This window comes from Eubalaena glacialis, chromosome 2 (assembly GCF_028564815.1).
Source record: "Eubalaena glacialis isolate mEubGla1 chromosome 2, mEubGla1.1.hap2.+ XY, whole genome shotgun sequence".
Taxonomy (NCBI): Eukaryota; Metazoa; Chordata; class Mammalia; order Artiodactyla; family Balaenidae; genus Eubalaena; species Eubalaena glacialis.
The window spans coordinates 39,497,400-39,516,741 of NC_083717.1; the positions used below are offsets into that span (position 1 = coordinate 39,497,400).

General features: G+C 47.2%; 1 protein-coding gene and 1 pseudogene across 3 annotated transcripts in view; both read right to left on the bottom strand.

Moving 5' to 3' along the window:
- The window catches only part of ACAN (aggrecan), a 63,453-nt gene extending 60,002 nt beyond the window's left edge, over positions 1-3,451 (bottom strand). For 2 of the 3 annotated variants that reach the window (XM_061179961.1, XM_061179960.1), the window contains exon 1: positions 3,115-3,451. The gene's annotated coding sequence lies outside the window, so the exon portion shown is untranslated. The remainder of the gene's footprint in view (positions 1-3,114) is intronic. The other variant, XM_061179962.1, reaches the window with a different exon arrangement.
- Positions 3,452-19,033: 15,582 nt separating this feature from the next.
- Positions 19,034-19,133, bottom strand: LOC133086106 (U6 spliceosomal RNA; annotated as a pseudogene).
- Between the last annotated feature and the right edge of the window lie 209 nt (positions 19,134-19,342).

Sequence of the window (19,342 nt, forward strand, 5' to 3'; positions counted from 1 at the left end):
CCAGCTTCCATCCCTCGCTGCCTCTACTCCCATGATACTTAAGGGTTTTGTTCCTATAGGGGCAGCAAGGATGCCCCAGCGCCCGCCAGCTGGAGCCACGAGGCAGGAATTTCTCAGAGACAGAAATATCATCAGGATCAGAGTCTTCCAAATTCTTTTGATCACAACCCGCAGTAAGAAATACATTATACAAATATCAAATTTGTGTCTATTTGTGTGTATACATATATATTATCAACATATATATACTTATGTAGACCTGCATAAGTATATATCAGAAAGAAAAGTTTCCAAAAGCAATACTTACCTTTATGACATGGGAGGCACTATGAGATTATTCTTTCCTATTTCATTAAACCTCCACGAAATCGGTTTCAAAACCGGCAGTTGGACCACTCCTGTTCTAGATGTTCATGTGGGAGTGGATTAAAAATGACACTCCGAACAGGGTCCTGCGGGCTTCCCCTGGCTCAGCTGAGGTCTTCCTAGTATCCAACAAGAAGGACCTTGGGGGGACCAAGTTCTAGAAGGGATCATTAAAAAAATCCACACCAAAAGTTGGACACACGGTCTTTTACTAAGACAGAACTGGGACCCCAAAGGGGCCTAGAAACCACTAGAGGAGAGGAATTCAGGTTTGTGGTACCTGCTGAGAGCCGAACAAGACACCCACATTGGGTCTTTTAATTTTCACAAAAATCCCCAATCGGAGGTTTTCATCCCCTTTTTAGAGAAGAGGAAACTGAGTTTCCTCTGTCAAGGAAACCTTGACAAAGTCATGTAGCTAGTAGTTGGCCGAGCCGGGATTTGAACCCGGGTCTGCCTTGGCCGGCAGGCTGCCCACCCACATGGCTCTTCCCCACCAGCTCAGCAGGTGAGCTCTCTCTTGGAGTCCCTCTCCGACTGGGGAGTCTCACAGGCCATTCTGGGTCTGTGAGGATGGAGAGTGCCCCATCTTGGCAGGCGGGGGTACGGGCTGCCTGGGATAGGAGTGTGTGTGTGAGAGGGTGACAGGGGCAAAATGTGTGCCTGGGTGTGAGGAAGGGCGTGGGGACAGGTGTGGCTCACACCAGACAGCGCAGGAGCTCACCCCTCAAGCGCACAGACTTCCTCCAAAGAAGTAAGAATATACGCTGTTTTCCCCTCTGGATTCTTTGCTCTTGTGTTGATCATAGGGCTTTCAGACAATAAAGGAAGAATGCCAATTTAAGTATGATTTTCACTGAAAATTCTAGGAAGGAAAATCTTCTACTTAAGATTAAAATCAGTAACAATAATAATATCGAACAGCTTTGAGTACTTGTTCAGTGGCAGGCACTGTGCTAAGAGCTTTGCTTGGGTCACATCACAGCTTCCGTTTATTGAGGACCCGCTATGGGCCAGCACTGAGCACAGAGCCTGGCACCTAGGTGGTGCTTAGTAGATGTCAGAGAATGAATGAATGAATATACCAGGCGTTTAGCTAGAAACTGCACAGAAATACATCTAATTTAAACACAACTTGATGTAACCTGAGGAATTCCAGCATTTCTCTGAGAGAGATTTTCTTCCTTTTGATAATTCCTCCATCCAAAACTTCTTAAACTGGAGAGATCTTTTGTTCTGTAATTTTTTCTTTCAGGTTAGAAGCGTCTCCCCAACCCCACACTCCCACCCCTAACAAGCCTTTGGGTTTTCTCCCCCATTGATTTCCATTCCTGAGTAGTCTCTTCCTGGCTCAGTGACTGACAGGCCAACGCGCCAACATGGATCTTCACAGAGCCTCCTAAGCCCCTTTGCCCCTTCTCCTTGGCAGCCCAGAAGGCAAGGAAGAGAGAGGAGGATTTGATCCCAGACCTCCGGACCCTTCAATCAGGGCTAGTGATCAACTATGGCCTCAGAAAACCTAGATTCTAGTCCTACCCCTACCCCTAAGTCACAGTGCAACCTTTAGTGAATCATCACACCTTTCTAGGTTCACTTTCACTTGGCATGAGATGAGATGAATGTGTTTCAGACTGTCAGCTACCCGCCCACCACAGCATCCAGGAACCAAAATGCCACACTAACCCAATTCAGCTTTGCATCTTCCTCCCTTCCCTCCTGGTAGCCAGCCACCCCCCGCAGAACTGGAATTTACGCATCAATCAACATGCAGAGACCTGGGCTCCTTAGTGGTGAAACCCTAGAAGAACCCCATCAGAACCCCGCTATGACTGCAAGGAGGAGAATGATGAAAAAGTTTGGGTTGGATCCTGTCCCCCAATAGGAGATGACTCTCACCCCTACAGTTTGCTGTAGCCTGGAATGTGGGTTCCATTGGCATTGACAACTGCCTACCCAACCCCAGGGGTAGACAGGGTTCCTGCTCCACCATCACTGGCTTCTTCGGCAGAGGGATCCAGAGGTGGAAAGGCAACCCATGGCCATGTGTCCTCCCCTCCCCTCCTCTTCCTTGAGAAATGCCCCTTCTTGGTGGCATGTTCAGAGCGCTGCTCTTGTCTCCCTTGCTGGCAGCTCAGGAGCCCTGTCCCAGGCTCTGCCAATTCCTCCTGGCTTTCCCCCACCCCTCCGGGTGCCCAGTGGCCAAGGAAGTGGGACCAAAGGGTTCTCTAAGCCTCTACTTAGGCACCTGCTGGGTATCTGACACACTGCCATGTCATTTCGTTTATTCCTCAGCCACTCTGCTGCTGAAAAGGCCTCCTCCTTCCCCACTGACAGAGGGCAGGCCAAGGCTCAGGAAGATGAAGCAACTCCCCCAGCTCAAAAATAGCACAGCGGGATTTGGACCCACAGTTTCCTGACTCTGGAGCTGCTACTCTGTCCACTATGGCTCCTCCCAGACCCTGGGGCTTGAAAAGTGGGTCCCTTAATTCTGGGGACCAGGAGACAAGAGCCCCTCCTCACGTGTCCCTTCGCCCCATTCACTCTGAGTCTGCAACAGCCAGAAAGTTTGCTCAAGTCCACTGCGGACGCAGCCGGTGGACGTCGGGGGCCCCCAGCACACACCTCCCCGGGGAGTGGGGGGAGTCGGAGGCAGCACAGCCTCCAGCACAGAGGGGGCAGCCACAGCACCGCTCCCGGCTCGCCAGGCACCCTGGGAGAGCCTCTCTCTGGAGGGCAGGAGACGGTTACCTTGAAGAGTTGGGCTCCCTTCTCCAAGAACTTCAGTCCCGTACACTTGGCGAGGCAGCGGGGTCTCCTGGGGCCAGGAGGCCCGGGTGTCGCCGCGCAGAGGGGGAGACGCTCTGGGAGGGCGCTGCGCACCCCTCCTCCTGCCGGCGTCCTGTCCGCAGGTCCCCTCGGGCGGTGGCCGCAGCGGCAGCGTCTGGGTTGCGGAGTCCCGGCCGGCCTAGGGAAGGGACACTGAAAGGCGCCCGGAGCCCCCTGGCACCCGTGTCAGATGCCGGCCGGCGAGGGTGCTGAGAGAGAGACTTGAGCAGCGCCGCGCGCGTCCTCAGCTCTGCGAGGCCCCTCTGGAGCAGCGGGAAGGTAGGTGGGCGGGCGGGAACGGCGCGCGGTGACACATACATAGGGGCGGGCGGGGGAGGGGAAGGCCCAGGAGGGGGGCGGGAGGGGGCGAGCGCGAAGGGAAACCCCACCCCCGGGGGACCCGAGGGGCGGCCGACAAGGGGAGGGGAAGGCAGAGGCGTCTGGAGCGCGCTGGTCCCCAGCCCCGGACCGGCGCGCGGCTAGGGAAGCCGCCGGGCGCGCAAGGCGCGAGAGGAGCGCTCCCTGCCGCGGCGCGGCCCCGGCAGCCCCGGCAGCCCCGGCAGCCCCGGCGCCCGCGGGAGGACGGCGGCGCGGGAAGGGCTGGAGGGCCCGCGTCTGCAATGCGGTCGGCCGCTCCGCAGTCGGAGGGGCCCGGGAGGGCTGTACCCGCACTGGCAGCCCCTGCGGGCCCGGCTCCGCAGCCGCCGCGGCCGGACAGGGCTCCCCGGCGCCTGCGCGGGGGTCTGCCGCTGACGCCCCTCAAGATGCGATCGGGAGGGGCGCGGCCCCCTGCTCCCAGGCCACAGTTCGGAAGGACCCTCCTGAAGAGCTGGCTGAAAGTTTTTGGGGATGGGGTGCGGCGAGATGGCAGGGGAGTGCGGAGCGGGGCTGGGGGTGGCGGTGGGGAGGAAGTTAGGGGACAGCGGGGAGGCGTGCTGGGGGCTGGGAGCCTCAAGACCAAAGGCTGAGGGTTTTCAAAATCTAGGAGAGACCAAGGACATCTCAAATGAAGCAGGAGTTCTCCAGTAGCTGCAGAGACCACCCTCCTTAATTTTGTTTCCACGCAAAAGAATAAAAGAACTAACAGGTTTTGAAGACCTTCTGAGCTGGTTGCTTAATACACATTAATCTCTCATTTAATTTTCTCAAAGAGCCCAATGAGGTAAATATACGTAAATATTACAACTAATCTCCCCTTGCAAAAAAAAAAAAAAAAAAAAAAAAAAGATGTGAAAACTGAGGCTCAGAGGGTAATGGAGTTACCACTCAAGGTGGTGTTTGAATTCAAACCCAAGGTCATACTCTCTGCTGCTACACAAGCTTCTGGTTCAACCTTAGCACTTTGGGGGACCCAGGCTGGCTGGTGGCCTTCAGGGTCCTTATGGAGGAAGCTGCTGGTGACTGACACTAAGATTTAGTGGCTTTGGTCAGTGTGGTAGAAGCCTCTAGACCCCTCATTGGGCGGGGACTGAATGGAGAAGGGCAAAAAGTGGGAACTTTGCGGGCTGCCTGTTACAGAGATAACAGACCCAGCTTTTCCTTGGTTAAAAGGAGCCAGAGTGCCTCACTTTCCCCAGCGTGAGTCCTCTGGAATTGTGTGGGTATTTTACTGGCCATCTCTTCTGTGGGGCAGGACTGGCCCTGGCCCAGCACATTCTCTGGAGCTGCCCCCCACCCCTTCCCTGCACAGGACAGTGAAGCCTAGGGAGGGCGTGGTGCCCACTCCAGCCGCTGGTCCGGGGAGCTGGGGTTAAGGTGTTCCATTGGTTGGCGGTTCTGGCTTCACAAGTGTTCTGAGTCTGTTGGCTTCTCCGAGTCAGGTCTCTAAGTTGCAGAGCACTTTGGGCACTGCTGACAGGACAGTGACCAGAGCCCCTTAGGCGGAAACAGCATCTTTCAAAGAAGTGGGATGAAATCTTATTAGTTACTAGCCCTAATGTCAGGACCAGGGGAAATGACCCTTCTAGAAAAAAACAATCTTTAAAATTCCAACAGGAGGGTCATGAATTCTCATGTCAGTATTCATTCATCAGATGCTCTTGGTGAGAACAAACCGCACCCTCATCTGTGAAATGGGGCCATATCTGACATATATCCCAGGACACGTGGGGTTAGTGAAGGACAATTCAATTCAAGGACAAATATTAATTAGGTAATTAATCTTTGTAATGAAGGGAATGAATGTTTATTGATCATCTAGTTTGTAATGAAACTAAGAAGCATATAATACGCACCTATTATGTGCCAGACACTGCTTGATACCACGGCCTGGCAGGTGGCTCTTATTCCCATTTTACACACTAAGAAACTGAGACTAAGAGTCTACCCAGGTAGTGAATGAGTGCAGGTTGGCATGACTCCACACTGCCTACCTTTACAGGCTGCAGAAAACCCAGCATGATGGGAAAGCATTTGGATACTTTAAAGACTGTGTTGAGAGAATCAAAGGACATGAGTGTCTGAAAGCCCTTGGTGGCATATGGACGTTCCCCTATTCAATGCAGGAGTCTACACAAGGGAACTCCTTGTGTAGTATTTCTGATCCTGGTCATCTCTCCTCTGCTCAAATACTTTGTAGCTGCCCACTGCCTTTTCCAGGCTGCCTGACCTGGTCTGCTGTCGTGGGCAAGTTCTAACCTCTCACTGCTCAGAGTAGTCTACAGACTAGCACAGTCAGCCGGGAGCTTGTTGGAAATGCAGACTCTCAGGCCCACCCCAGACTCAGAATTTGCATTTTAATTAGATCCCCCAGGTGTTTTCTATACCTGCTGATGTTTGAGAAGCACTGTGCTGGCATTGTTCAGCAGGTTTACTCATTACAGAACAAGAGAATCTCTGAGCTAGTAAGGGCTCTTAGAGAATGTTGAGGACAACTTTTTCTGGGTCTTCACTCAGCCTGGGACTGAGTTCTAGGGCAGGACACTGGAGACAGCCCTCCTAGGATGCCATGGCTCCATATCCCAGTAATTATGGCTGTGTGTCACATCACCCCAAAACTTACTGGCTTAAGAGTCATTTACTATCTCTCATGGTTTCTATGGGTCAGGAATTTGGGAGAAGCTCGCCCAGGCAGTTCTGGCTTGGGCTGTCTCATGGGGTTGCAGTCAGATGTCAGCTGCAGCCCCATCATCTGAAGGCTAGACCGAGGCTTGAGGATCCAGGTCGAAGGTGGCTTATTCACATGGCTGGCGAGTCGGTGTTTGCTATTGGCTGGTGGCTTCAGATCTTCTCCATACAGGGCCTGCTGGTGGAGCTGCCTCATGGCATGACACCTGGCTTCCACCACAGTGAGTGATACAAGAGCCCAAGGGGAAGCCACAATGCTTTTATGTCCTAGCTTTGGAAGTCACACATGGTCATGTCCACTGTAGTCTATTGGTCACATAGGGCCAGCCCTGTATTAGTGTGGGAAGGGACATACAAGGGTGTGAATACCAGGGCATGGGGATCACCAAGAGGCATCTTGGAGGCTGGCTTCTACTCTCCATTAAACTGACTGTTAGAGGATGGCCAGTCTCCCAGTCCATCTAACTGTATCATCATGTTATTGTCCCTTACATGGTGATACCATGTAAATGCCTCACTAAGTCCAAGTGTAAGGTGTTTTCAGAATTCCTATGAAGCATCTTTCCAATACCCCTGTATGAGTAAGTGGTCTAGCCTACTCTCTGGGACAACACATCTGTCTCAATTTCTGCAGGACAGGCTTCATTTAGCCCAAGGGGCTTTTCATATCATCCCTCTATGTCTCTCCTCACAGCAGAATGCCCTCAGGTCCTTCAACTATTTCCCAAAGGAGTTTCCTTCTGGCTTCCTCACTCTCTGGAAACTCCTGTTTGTGGATGCCCCTCAAATGTGTAATTCCCAGCATTGGATGCCCAAGCTCAGCCATGGACTGACCAGGGCAGAGCCAAGACAGCCTTTCCCTCTCACCATTTGGGCATTCTGCTCCTACTGGCACCACCAAAGATTGGTGAGTCTTTGAGCTTATGCTTTTGGTTGATATTGAAACTTGTGGACAGTTGAAACCATCAAACTATTTTCATGCTGGCCACCACAAAAGGGCTTCCTGTGTATCTCAAGCAACGAAACAGGGTTGAGGAGGGGAAGGTTCCCTGTATGTTCAAGAGCATTGGATGTGAATCCCATGTCTGGCACAGAGATCTTGGGCAAGTTTTGTAACCTCTCTGGGTCTTGGTGTTCTCATCTGAAAAATGGAGCTACCTTATGGGATTGTTGTGAGAATTAGAATGAGCTAGGATGTCAGCACCTAGCAAATGATCTGGCTCGAGGTGCAAGGTGGTTAGTTTTCTTCCCTGCTGCCCTTCTTTGCAGTTTGATGTCCCTGAATAAGTGCATTCTCTTCTGTATGCTGATTTCTGGGTTTGTAAAGAAGCTAAAAATACTCACCTCATGGGAGTTTGGCAATGATTAATACTATATGTAATGTGTGTAGAAAACGCTGTGATCCTTTCTGGAAGCAAAGGGCCATAGAAACATGATAGAGAAAAGCCTTCTTATTGCAGAACTGGGCCGGGGAATGGAGTCTTCTGAGAACTAGTGGAACATTTGAAAAGTGCCGTTTTATTTCTTTAACACCGTGCGAATGACAAACTCAGAGGGAAATGTTCTAATAATAAAGAGCATGGAGTATGTTAATGAAACACAATTCCACACAGGACTGTGTGGAATAATGATGTACAGTAACAGGAAAGTGCTGTGTCATTTAAGACATTGAAGTTGAAGAGCACGTTTAAGGAAACTTTCATTTCTTGAAGATTCAGTTTGATTTTTTCCCCCCGAATTCATCGCAGATTCTATTTTCAATAAACCCCGCCATTTATAAAAGAGGAAATCAGGGCAAGCATTTTACTCGTGACTCACTTGTGTTTTTTGTTTGTTTGTTTGTTTTGTTTTGTTTTAATTTTTTGGCCGTGCTGCGCGGCATGGGGGATCTTAAGTTTCCTGGTCAGGGATCGAACCCGTGACCCCTGCAGTGGAAGCGTGGAGTCTTAACCACTGGACTGCGAGGGAAGTCCCTCAGTTGTGTTTTATCACCGAGAATATGCAGGGAGTGATGCCAAGTGGGGTGTTACCGTGTTGGTTTCTACCATCATAGTGGTCATCATCATTATCATCATCGTCACCAATTACAAAAACACTTTTCAAGCAGGTCTGGGGTAAGAAGAGGTGTAGAAGGATGCTTCCCTAGGTAACTTCAGGCCCCAAAGCTCCTGAAAGCCTCCCCATCTTTTCTCTTCCCCACCCTACATCCTATGGGACACCTCCCACACCCGGGCCTGAGCTGGCTTTTCTCTGCTCTTCCTTTTATTCCAGCCATCAGAGTCTTTGGGGACTGACCGCCCAGCCCTTGTCACACTGGGCTTGATGTTTTCATTTTCTTTCACTGATAAACATTATGTCATTCTGGAAAATTTTTCCTAGATTTTTACACATTATAGTACAGATACAAAATATGTACAAAATGAACAAATATGGTACCCCACAAACAAATGCTTGCTAGAAATGAAATATAAGAGGGACAGACAGCAACTCCATAGTTTGAAAATGATCTGCTAAGACACAGGCATGACTTTTCCCCACAAAACTTGGTACTCATTTGATATACGGTGCTGGAGAATAGTCATCTTGACATTTTGGTTGTTTCTCTTGATCTATTTGGTTTTTTAATGTGTATTCCTTCAAGAGGAGAAAACCCAGAAGATATAAGAAAACTCAGAATATGAGAAGAAGTCTTATTTAAGTAGATTGTCTTTTATTCTTAGGACATTTACTTGTTAGCATTTTAATCTTGAAAGAGTCATAAAAATAGGCATTAAAATGCTGGAGGGTTCTCTGACTGGTCTCAAAAATCCCAAGTTTAAGAAAATGGGATTTCAGTTTCTTCATGGGCTAGCACAGCTTCATCATCGTGGTAATATTTATTGGTTTGTTTATTTGTTATTTATAATATTTAATATTTATTATTGTGGTAAAATATAAGTAACATAAAATTCATCATTTTAACAGTTTTAAGTGTTTAGTTCAGTGGTATTAAGTACATGGACATCGTTGTGCATCCATCCCCACCATCCATCTCCAGAACTCTTTCATCTTCACAAACTGAAACTCTGTACCCATTAAATAGTAAACTCCCCATGCCCTCTCTCCCTCCAGTGCCTGGCAACCACCACTCTACTTTCTGTCTCTGAGTTTAACTACTCTAGGTACCTCGTATAACTGTAATCACACAGTATTAGTCCTTTATTGACAGCTTGTTCATTTAGCCTAATGTCTTTAAGGTTCATCCACGTTGTAGCAGGCGTCAGAATTTTCTTTATTTCACAGTAGTATTTACTGGGTACTTACCATGTGCCAGGCCCTGTGCTAAGTGCTTTGTTAAACCTCACAATGATCCTGTGAGGTCTTGTTGCCTCCATTTCACTGATGAAGAAACTGAGGACAGGGAAGTTTAGTAAGCTACTCAAGTTCATGTAGTTGCTAAATGGTAGAACCAGGCATCTAATCCGGGCCACCTGGTTTCAGAACTCTCATACTTAAAGAAAATGTCAATATCAGTCATTTATTGAGCACCTATGTGCTTGGTACTAGGCTAGGCATTATACCATTTTCCCCCCTCCCTTTCTTTCTTTTGATATATAATTTACGTAGAATAAAGTGCATCTTAAGTATGCACTTTATTCTACGTAATTTTTTTACATCGACAAACACCACTGTAATCACAACCAAATCAGGATGTAGAACATTTTCAGCTCTTTAGAAGGTTCCCTTGTGCATGTTCTAGTGAGTACACCATCTCCTGCCCCCTTCCCCCCTCAGCCCCCGCCCCAGGAAGATCACTGTTCTAACCTCACTGACAGACCAGTTTTGTCTATTTTTTACTTGATAGAAATGTGATCTTCACATGAGTACTCTTTTTTGTCTGGCTTCTTTCACTCAAACCAGAGGCAAACTGGAGAGGGTGTGGCCCACCCAAAGGGACAGCCACTAGCCAGCTCCAACTAAATGTCGCCATTCAGGAGTTCAGGCTCAATGTTGCTGGGTCATGTAGTAGTAGTAGTAGTAGTAATAGTAGTTATTATTGTTGTTTTCTTTGAGAAGCCAAATATCTAGATTTTTATGGAATATCAAATTATGATTAATTTGAAAAGTTATAGTACATGTCAAAACACTGAAGGATAAGCAAAGTTCATCTATGGGTGGTTGGATAAATACTATGGTGATGGCAGTGAGAATGGACAGGAAAGGACATATGAAAGGAAGAATCAGAGACACTGGATCTTGAGGGAGAGAGAGAGAAGCGAGAATGAAGAATGGCCTCGGGACTTCCCTGGTGGTCCAGTGGTTAGGACCCCATGGGGAACTTAAAAAAAAAAAAGAAAAAAAAAAAAGGAATGGCCTCAACCTTCTGAAGCTGAATGACTGGGAATGGGGAGTCCCTGTCAAGAGCCAGGCAGTCGGGAAGGGCAGCTGGCTTGGGGAGAAAAGACAGGGAGTCCCCATTGTAGCCAAGTTGGGTTTTCTGAGGTGGAGGGACATCCAGAGGGAGGTGGCCAGCAGGCGGAGAGGAATGTGGGGCTGGGGTTTGGGGAAATGCTTGGCCTGAGATTCCACACGTCTGCTTTTAATATAAGATCAGGGAACATTAAATTCCAGTCAACAAATGCTAAAATATACTTTAATTTCATACTGTAACTAATTAAGGGAGAGAGTAGAAGGGCAGAAAAGGGGGAGGAAGAGAGGCTGTTGGAGAGAAATGCAAGGATGCGCAGAAACAGGAAAGGAATGCCAGAGACCCTGACGCACCAAGGAAAAGCGATGCATGTAAAGGGGTTCTAGAGAAAAAGAAATGTGGACAAGTATCAAGCGGTGAGCTTCCATCAGCCGTAGACAAAACTAGGGTTTGATTGCATGACAGCTGCATCTTGTGGCTATTAGGACCTTGTAGCTAATGAATTTTTAAATTCATTTTTTGAATGACTATTGCATTTTTGCAGCTATAAGCACAAATACAATATGAATCTGATGCTTCGTGGCACTTACTCCTAGGCCCAAATAAATGAGATCAACAGCTATGACCTTCTTATATACTCTGGCCAGATCTCACCATGGAACCATGGCATCAAGTCCACCATAGGTGCCAGATCAAGTCAGAAGTCCAGCCCTGCAAAAGTCACCCCAGGCTTCCTGAGGATCCCTGGCTTAATAAGGGCATGTATGGTTCAGGCTAGAAGTTCTCCACAGAGTTGTGTCAGAGCCAGTTTGAGAGATGAAGAAAAGAGACATGGTAAAATTCATTCAGCTTAGGGGGTGGTGTCGTTTAATTGTTGTTCTTTCTTGCCTCCCATCTTCCACAACTGAAGGAATAGGACCATTGAGTCCCACTATTGTGTCTACAGAGTAAAATGGTCGACCAGGTCCTAAGTTGTGTGTGTGTGTGTGTGTGTGTGTATGCGTGTGTGTGTATGTGTGTGTGTGTCAAAGGAATAGTAGCCATACAGCTACCAAAGGGACACTTACAATTTAATTCAAAAACAGAAAATTGACAAATGAGAGTGACTTAAAGCCATAATAAGCAAATATGTATATATGAGAAAATTAATACTCAATAAAACTCCCTGATTGAGAGGTGATAAATGACAGATGCAGAGGAGAGAATGGTTAGCATTGAGTGGGGTGAATCAGGGAAGACTAAGAGGGCAAGGAAAGTCTATGAATTATCTGGGGGATAAATAAATAGAAATTACACTGGAGGGGCAGAGGGCTTCCTCCCCAAGTACCCTCAGTCTGCAAATCAGTTGTTGCCTGTGCCCAGGTAAGCTGGGTCCCACTGCCTGTCCAAATCTCACACCCGTAAATTTTCTCCCCATCACTGGCCCCTCTGCATGCCTTAGTTGGAAACGTGGCTTTTCCAGAGTCAAAAGCCAGAACACAAGGCCCCTATTCACCCCGCTGGGTTTGAAATTCTCCTCTGAAATTCCTTTAACTGCAAACGCCTTCTCCCAAGTACACTGTGCATCTTTTCAAATTTCAGACATAAACAGCCGTGTAGCCCCACCTGGCAACCCCCCCTCGCCCTCCTGATAAAAATAGAAAGGGCTGAGGTGGGGAAAGCCGTGGGCACAGTGGGGTTTTGTGGATCAGCTGTTTGCACGAGTGTTCCTGACCCCTCTGCCTATTTTGGGAAGGGGTTTCTCTCGGGGGAGCTTGGAGTTGGATTCTTGGGGGATTTGTCATCCCTGGCACCTTGTCCCCTTCCATTCTGGGCCCAAGACGCATCTCTGTGGTTGTGTGTTTAACTCTGTGTCCCAGGGAGAAACACCTTTACCTGTGGTTATTGGCTTGGGTGTCAACTCTGGTGACTGTGGGGGATGGAAAAAGTGGTGGCAAGAAGTGCGGGGAAGCAGCTCGTTTGCAGAAGCCACTGGTGTGAAAACTGTCACCAGGCCCCCAAGGCAGGCACCATGACCCCACGAGCAGGTGAAGGGCTTTTAGAGGTAACAAGCTCTTACCTTGTACACTTGGTTCCGCTGTATGGGACAGGGGTGAGTGAGCAGTGCAGGGCGAACTGGCTAGTTCCCTGAGCTTGGCCTTATGAGACCTGTTCTAGGTCCAGCTGTACTGTTTACCAACGATGTGACCTTGGACCTCAGTTTCCTCCTCAGTAAAAGAGGAATTGCAATGTTCCCATAGAAAGATGCAGATGGGATCCTGCTGCTTCTCTGCTTACAACCATCCAGTGGTTTCTGGTTGCATTCAGGACACCACGGCTAACAGAGCTTGAGCGACCTGGCCCTGCCTCTCTCACCTCATCTCCCCACGAGTCACCTTACCCTTCCCCTCTGTGTTTTGGCTCCATTTCATCTTCAGATTGTACTTTATTATTTTTTTTTATAGATTGATTTATTTTTGGCTGCGTTGGGTCTTCGTTGCTGCACGCGGGCTTTCTCTAGCTGCGGTGAGCAGGGGCTACTCGTCATTGCCGTGTGCGGGCTTCTCATTGCGGTGGCTTCTTTTGCTGCCAAGCACAGGCTCTAGGCTTGCGGGCTTCAGTAGTTGTGGCACGTGGGCTCAGTAGTTGTGGCACACGGGCTTAGTTGCTCTGCGGCATGTGGGATCTTCCCAGACCAGGGCTCGAACCCATGTCCCCTGCATCGGTAGGCAGGTTCTTAACCACTGCGCCACCAGGGAAGTCCCTCAGATTGTACTTTAAATATCAGAGAGGCCTTGCCTGACCACCCAACTTCTCTGCCTCCCCCAGTTTCTATTACGGCATCTCATTCCTTCCCTTCCCGGTCTAGACCATGCCTTGCTGGTGTGTATTTTGAGCTGTTTACTTGTGTAGTGTCCAGCGCCCTCTCTTACCAGACTCTGAGCTTCAGGAGGGTAGGGACACATATTGTCAGCTCCCATCTCAGTGTGGGGCGTTGCAGCCTCCCAATCGATATTTGTTGAATGAATGAGTAGGTCTAGTTTGCTCTCCTTTGTATCTGCTGTGTCTGGCACATTTAGAGAATCTAGAAGTGAATCATAATAACTCACATGCATTGAGCACTCTGTGTTAGGCGCTGTTCTAAGCATTTTATGTGTAGTAACTCATTTAGTAACCATAGTAATCTTACTGTTTGTTAATGGCCCTCACAACTTATTCCTGTTTTACAAAAAAGAAACTGAGGCCCGGAGAGGTCAAGCCCCTTGCTGCAAATCATAGCTAGTGAACGGCAGAGCAGAGATTCAATGCCAGACAATTAGGTCCCAGAGATTGTGTCTTTAACCTCTCACCATCCTGCTTGAATGAGGAGTGAGTGAAGGAGAGCAACTAGATCATTGCAGGGGCTCATAAACATTCATGTATCCTTTCCCCCTCCCTGTCCACTTGGTTGAAAGGATCAAATTAGAGCTATATAAGACAGTAAAGATGTGTAAGGTATATAATCTCTAAGGGTGTGTAGGGTAAGGCCTCTGTACTGATCAGCCAGCCTCTATCAGCCAGGAGAATTTCCTGGGCATGGTGGGGTTAGGAGAAGTCTAAATGACAGGAGAGAAGGGTGATGACAGGCCAAGGCCATGGGCTGAGCCTTGAGCTGGCAAGGGTGGGGAGCAAAAAAGACTAGAAGCTACAAATTGCATGAGATAGCAAGTTAGACAATTGATGGGAGAAGAGGAGCACCGCTAGGATGCATTAGGACGAGAAGCTGAAGATGATGACCCAGCAGGGCCGTCAAGTCAGGACCCACAGATGGGAGTTCTCCTTTTCCAAGATGAAACCACAGAAGATGTAAAGTTAGTTTTTCTTTAGTCAAACCTGTCAAGAAGTGTTTGAGCTCCGGAGTCTGACGTCAGACGTCAGTTCATATGTCATGGTTCAACTTCTGGCATTTGCTTGGCAGCCTAAAGTTTGCCACCTGTAGCTGCCTAACCCTGACTCTAACACTGAACCAGAATCTACCAAATCCGGAAGAGTTGGCATCTTTGACTCAGAGAAGATTATAGATTTGGAGTCTTCAAGCTGGGCAGGATTCTGTGGCATCCTTACTCTTTCATTGTGTTAGGACTGAGGTGTTGACTTGGACCCCAAATTAAAAGTGGATGATGGGGAAGCAAAGCAGCATGGGTCACTGGGAATAGTGATATTGACCTTGTGCTGTGCTGGTTGGCCTTTGGCCCATGTTTCAGGCAGGATAGGCTGGGTTATGCTTCAGTAACAACAGTCCCCAAATCTCAGTGAGTTGAAATAACAAAGATTTAGTTCTTGCCCACGTCCACTGTGGATAGTTGGGAGCTTTGCACCAGGTCATTATCCTCCAGGTCAGGCTGATGGAGCAGCCACCATCTGGAACATTGCAGGTTTCCATGGCAGAGGGGGAAAGAGAGCCCTGGAATGTTGTGTATCAGTAGTTAAATGCTCCAGCCCAGAATTGGCACACATCACTTCTGGTTACAACTTACTGGCTAGAACTAGTCATGTGACCCCATCCAGCTACTGTGGGAGAGGAAGTGTAATCCTATGTGCCAGGTGGATGAAAAGCTGGAATATTGTGAAAGGCATGATTACTGTCTCTAGTCAGTATCTCAGTGGTCAAATAAGGTTTGGGTTCCACCTGGCTATTTCCGTCACTGGGATCCCTTCTTTAGGGGTCAGAATATCTCCCAGAGTAGGTAAGGGTGATATGGTGCATGGGGGGCTGGGGTTGCAGCCTGGATGGCCCCATTATTGGATCCTTGTTGCCAGAACAGTCTTCATACTCGGACAAGGGTCTTGGACATTTGGTGGAACCCCATTTAGTGCCCATTTGCCTGTGGTCTAGACCCACTCTTCTGGAAAGAAAGGAGGGCAGCCTCCTCCTTGTGTTCCTTACCTGGGCATTTGGGACCTGGAGACCCCACTTAAGATGTGTTCAAGTCTTTGACACAAGGTGGTGGGTTCAGTGTGCTTGCCAGGGTGAGGGCTCCTCTTCACTCTAGGATTGTTAGCTCCGCAGAAGGCCCCTTTCCTTCGCCATGGCTTTCTTCCTTGTCTTCTGGGACCAGATCTTGGAGGCCACTGGGCTCTCCAAAAGGTGGAGGCATCACTGGAGTTGGTTGTGGTCTTGCCGGCTATTCCCATTTGGGGACCTCTTGCCGACTTACCTGCTCAACTGGTCAGTGAGGAGCTCTGATGACACCTAAAAATGATACAAACAAGGAATGATTATAAGAAAAGAATGGAGCATCTTGTGCAGTGAGAGCAAGGATGCAGGGAGGCATACCTGGAGCCACAGAGCTCCGCTTTCCTAGTCGCAGCTTGGCCCTGGCTCCAGGAAGCCTGCCCTTCCTCACTCAGCAAAGGAGAAGCTTTGGCTTATTGGGACAAGGGGAGGATGTAGGCTAAGAGATTCCAAGCTGTCTCCTTAGGCAAGGCACACAGAACAAAATCCAAGGGTTTGTGCTGGGACTAAGGCCTGAGAAGCCTCAAATTGCTTCATTTTTGGTCCAGGGAAGCCATGGGGCCTTGGCCTGGGTCCATCCGTGAGAATCTAGGAGTTGAAATACTGTGGCCTAGGAAGAGCCAGGAATGGGGAGTGGAGATGGGGATCAGGAGCCAGGTCATAGGAGAAGGCCTAACCATCCATAGCACCCCTGCGCTATGTAAGATAGGGCTCACCTGGAGGCAGGTAAAGGCTTCATAAGGAACCAGAGCTAGAGCAGATGCAGGAAGGGACCAATGATTCAAGTCAAAGAAGTAGAGCCCTGGGAACATGAATGCCTGGCTGGAGCTGTGGATTGGAACCTGGGGTGGAGGAGTCAAGAGAAGGGACAACCAAGCAGCTTGTCTACAACAGGGGCCTTATTGAAGGTCATGTCTTGTCATTGGGGCTTTGTTGGTGAAGAATCTAGAGAAGGCATTGGCATGACTGGCACATGGCATAGCGTGGGCAAAAGACAGGAGGCAGAATAGAATGCCTGGAGAGGCCACCCTGAGTAAGCTTGACTCGAATGGGGAAGGGGCCAAGAGGACCCAGGACACACTAAGGGGTTCTGAGCAAGAGGAAACTGGCATTGATATTTCTGCATGTAAAAACCCTGCCCCATTGTCAGGGCCCAGCTCAAATGCTACCGCATCTACAGAGTTCTACCATAATCTAGGGTCAAAATATACCTTCTTCTATGATTCTATATCTGTCAGTTCTTGTCATAGGTGCCTTGTGCTCGAGTTAGTTACAGCTGTCTCTCCCAACAGCCTGATCTCCCTGTGGACAGGACCCCACCGCAGGAGACTCCCAGCTCAGCACCTGGCTCTCAGATATCTGAGAAGCCAAGGGGAAGGCAGCAGGACGTGGTGGGTCCTTTCCCCATCTTCCAGAGTGCTGCTTCTCCAGGGACGTTCCAGGACCACCTGCCTTCCAGGTACTTGGGCTGTTTGTTTAGAATTCACCCCAGACTTGCCAAATCTGACTTTCCAAGGTTGGTCCCCCAAATCTTCACTTTTTTGCTTTCTTTTAAAATTACTGTTGGGACTTCCCTGGCTGTCCAGTGGTTAAGGCTTTGCCTTCCAGTGCAGGGAGTACAGGTTCGATCCCTGGTCAGGGAGCTAAGATCCCACATGCCTCGTGGCCAAAAAACCAAAACAGAAAACAGAAACAATATTGTAACAAATTCAATGAAGACTTTAAAAATGGTCCACATCAAAAAAAAATTAATGTTAATGAAGCATAATTTATGTATAACAAAATGTACCCATTGTAATAAAGTTTGATGAGTTTTGGTAAATTTATACAGTCATGTAACCATCATCTCCATCATGATATAGTGCATTTATTTCACACCAGAAAGTTCTCTTTTGCCCCTTTGCAGTCAATCAACTACCCCACTTGGCTCCAGATGACCACTTCTATTTGTTTCTAGAGATTCGTTCCAGAATTTCATATAAATGGAAACATGTGATGTGGTAGGTTGAATGGTAGTCCCAAAGATGTGTCCTAATCCTTGGAACCTGTAAATGTTACCTTATTTGGAAAAAGTGTCTCTGCAGATGGGATTAAGTTAATGATTTTGAGATGAGGAAATACTTCTGGATTATCTGGGTGGGTCCTAAGTGCCATCACAAATGTTTTTATAAGAGAGAAGTAGAGGGAGATTGAACACCACACACACACAGGGGGAAATCAGTGTGAAGACGGAGGCAAAGATTAGAGTGATGTGGCCATAAGCCAAGGAATACTGGCAGCCACCAGAAGCTGGAAGAGACAAGGAATGGAATCTCTCCCAGAGCCTCCGAAGGGAGTGCAGCCATGCTGACATCTCGATTTCAGTCTTCTGGCATCCAGAACTCTGAGAGAATAAATTTCTGTTGTTTTAAGCCACCAAGGTTGTGGTAATTTTTCACAGCAGCTCTAGGAAATTAATGCATGTAGTATGCAATTTTTTGTGTCTAATTTCTTTTGCTCAGCTTGATTTTAATACTCCTCCATGATATTTGTGTTCATAGTTCATTTTTCTTATTTTTAGTAGTATTTCACTGTATGGATATTCCACAATTTGTTTATTCATTTTACCTATTGATGAATATTTGAATTGTTTCTAGATTCAGAGTATTATGAATAAAGCTGTTATGAACAAGTTTGTGTGTGTGTGTGTATGTGTGTATACATGTATTTTATTTCTCTTGGGTAAATATCAAGGGGTGGAATTCTTGGGTTATACTATAAGTATATGTTTAACTTAATAGGAAACTATCAAGTTCTTTCCCAAAGTGGTTGTACCATTTTGGATTCCCATGAACAATGTACGAGAGTTCCAGTTACTTCACGTTCCCACCAACACTTGATTTTGTCAGTCTTTTATTTATTATATATGTATATGTATATATAATAAATAAAAATATATAATTCAACTTTAATTAAAAAGTTATGATCTATATATTATATATAATCTATAATAAATATACATATTTATACTAGAGTTAGTTATAGGTTATATTTAATAAATATATATGTACTATATATAATAAATATACTGAATATATGTAGTACACACATAAATTCTGAAAAACACTTACTTGTTAAAAAAATATTTCTTTTTTTCCAAAAAAAAAAAAGTTAAAAAGTTCGTGATAAGTGATGTACAAAGGTGATACTTTAATATTACCGGAAGATTGAAAATACTAGTAGTTTTAACTATAGAAATATCTAAATATGAACCAAATGATATTTAGTGTAAAGTGTAGATATTTAGTGAAGTGTAAAGTTGTAGACTTGAAATCTTTCGTTTTTATTTTCTTAAATTTTGTGTTAAAAACCAACATAATTCTTCAAATGTTATTTCACAAATGTTATGGTCAAAAAACATGGACTGCTTCCCAAATTTGCATGCCATCCTTTCACAGGGGCTGTGCTAATCTCTGTATCATTCCAATTTTAGTACATCAGTCTTTTAGATTTTATTTATTTATTTATTTATTGATTTTTAAATTTTTTTTTAAATTAATTTATTTTTATTTTTGGCTGCGTTGGGTCTTTGTTGCTGTGCACGGGCTTTCTCTAGTTGCGGTGAGCGGGGGCTACTCTTCGTTGTGGTGCGCGGGCTTCTCATCGTGGTGGCTTCACTTGTTGCGGAGCACGGGCTCTAGGCACGCAGGCTTCAGTAGTTG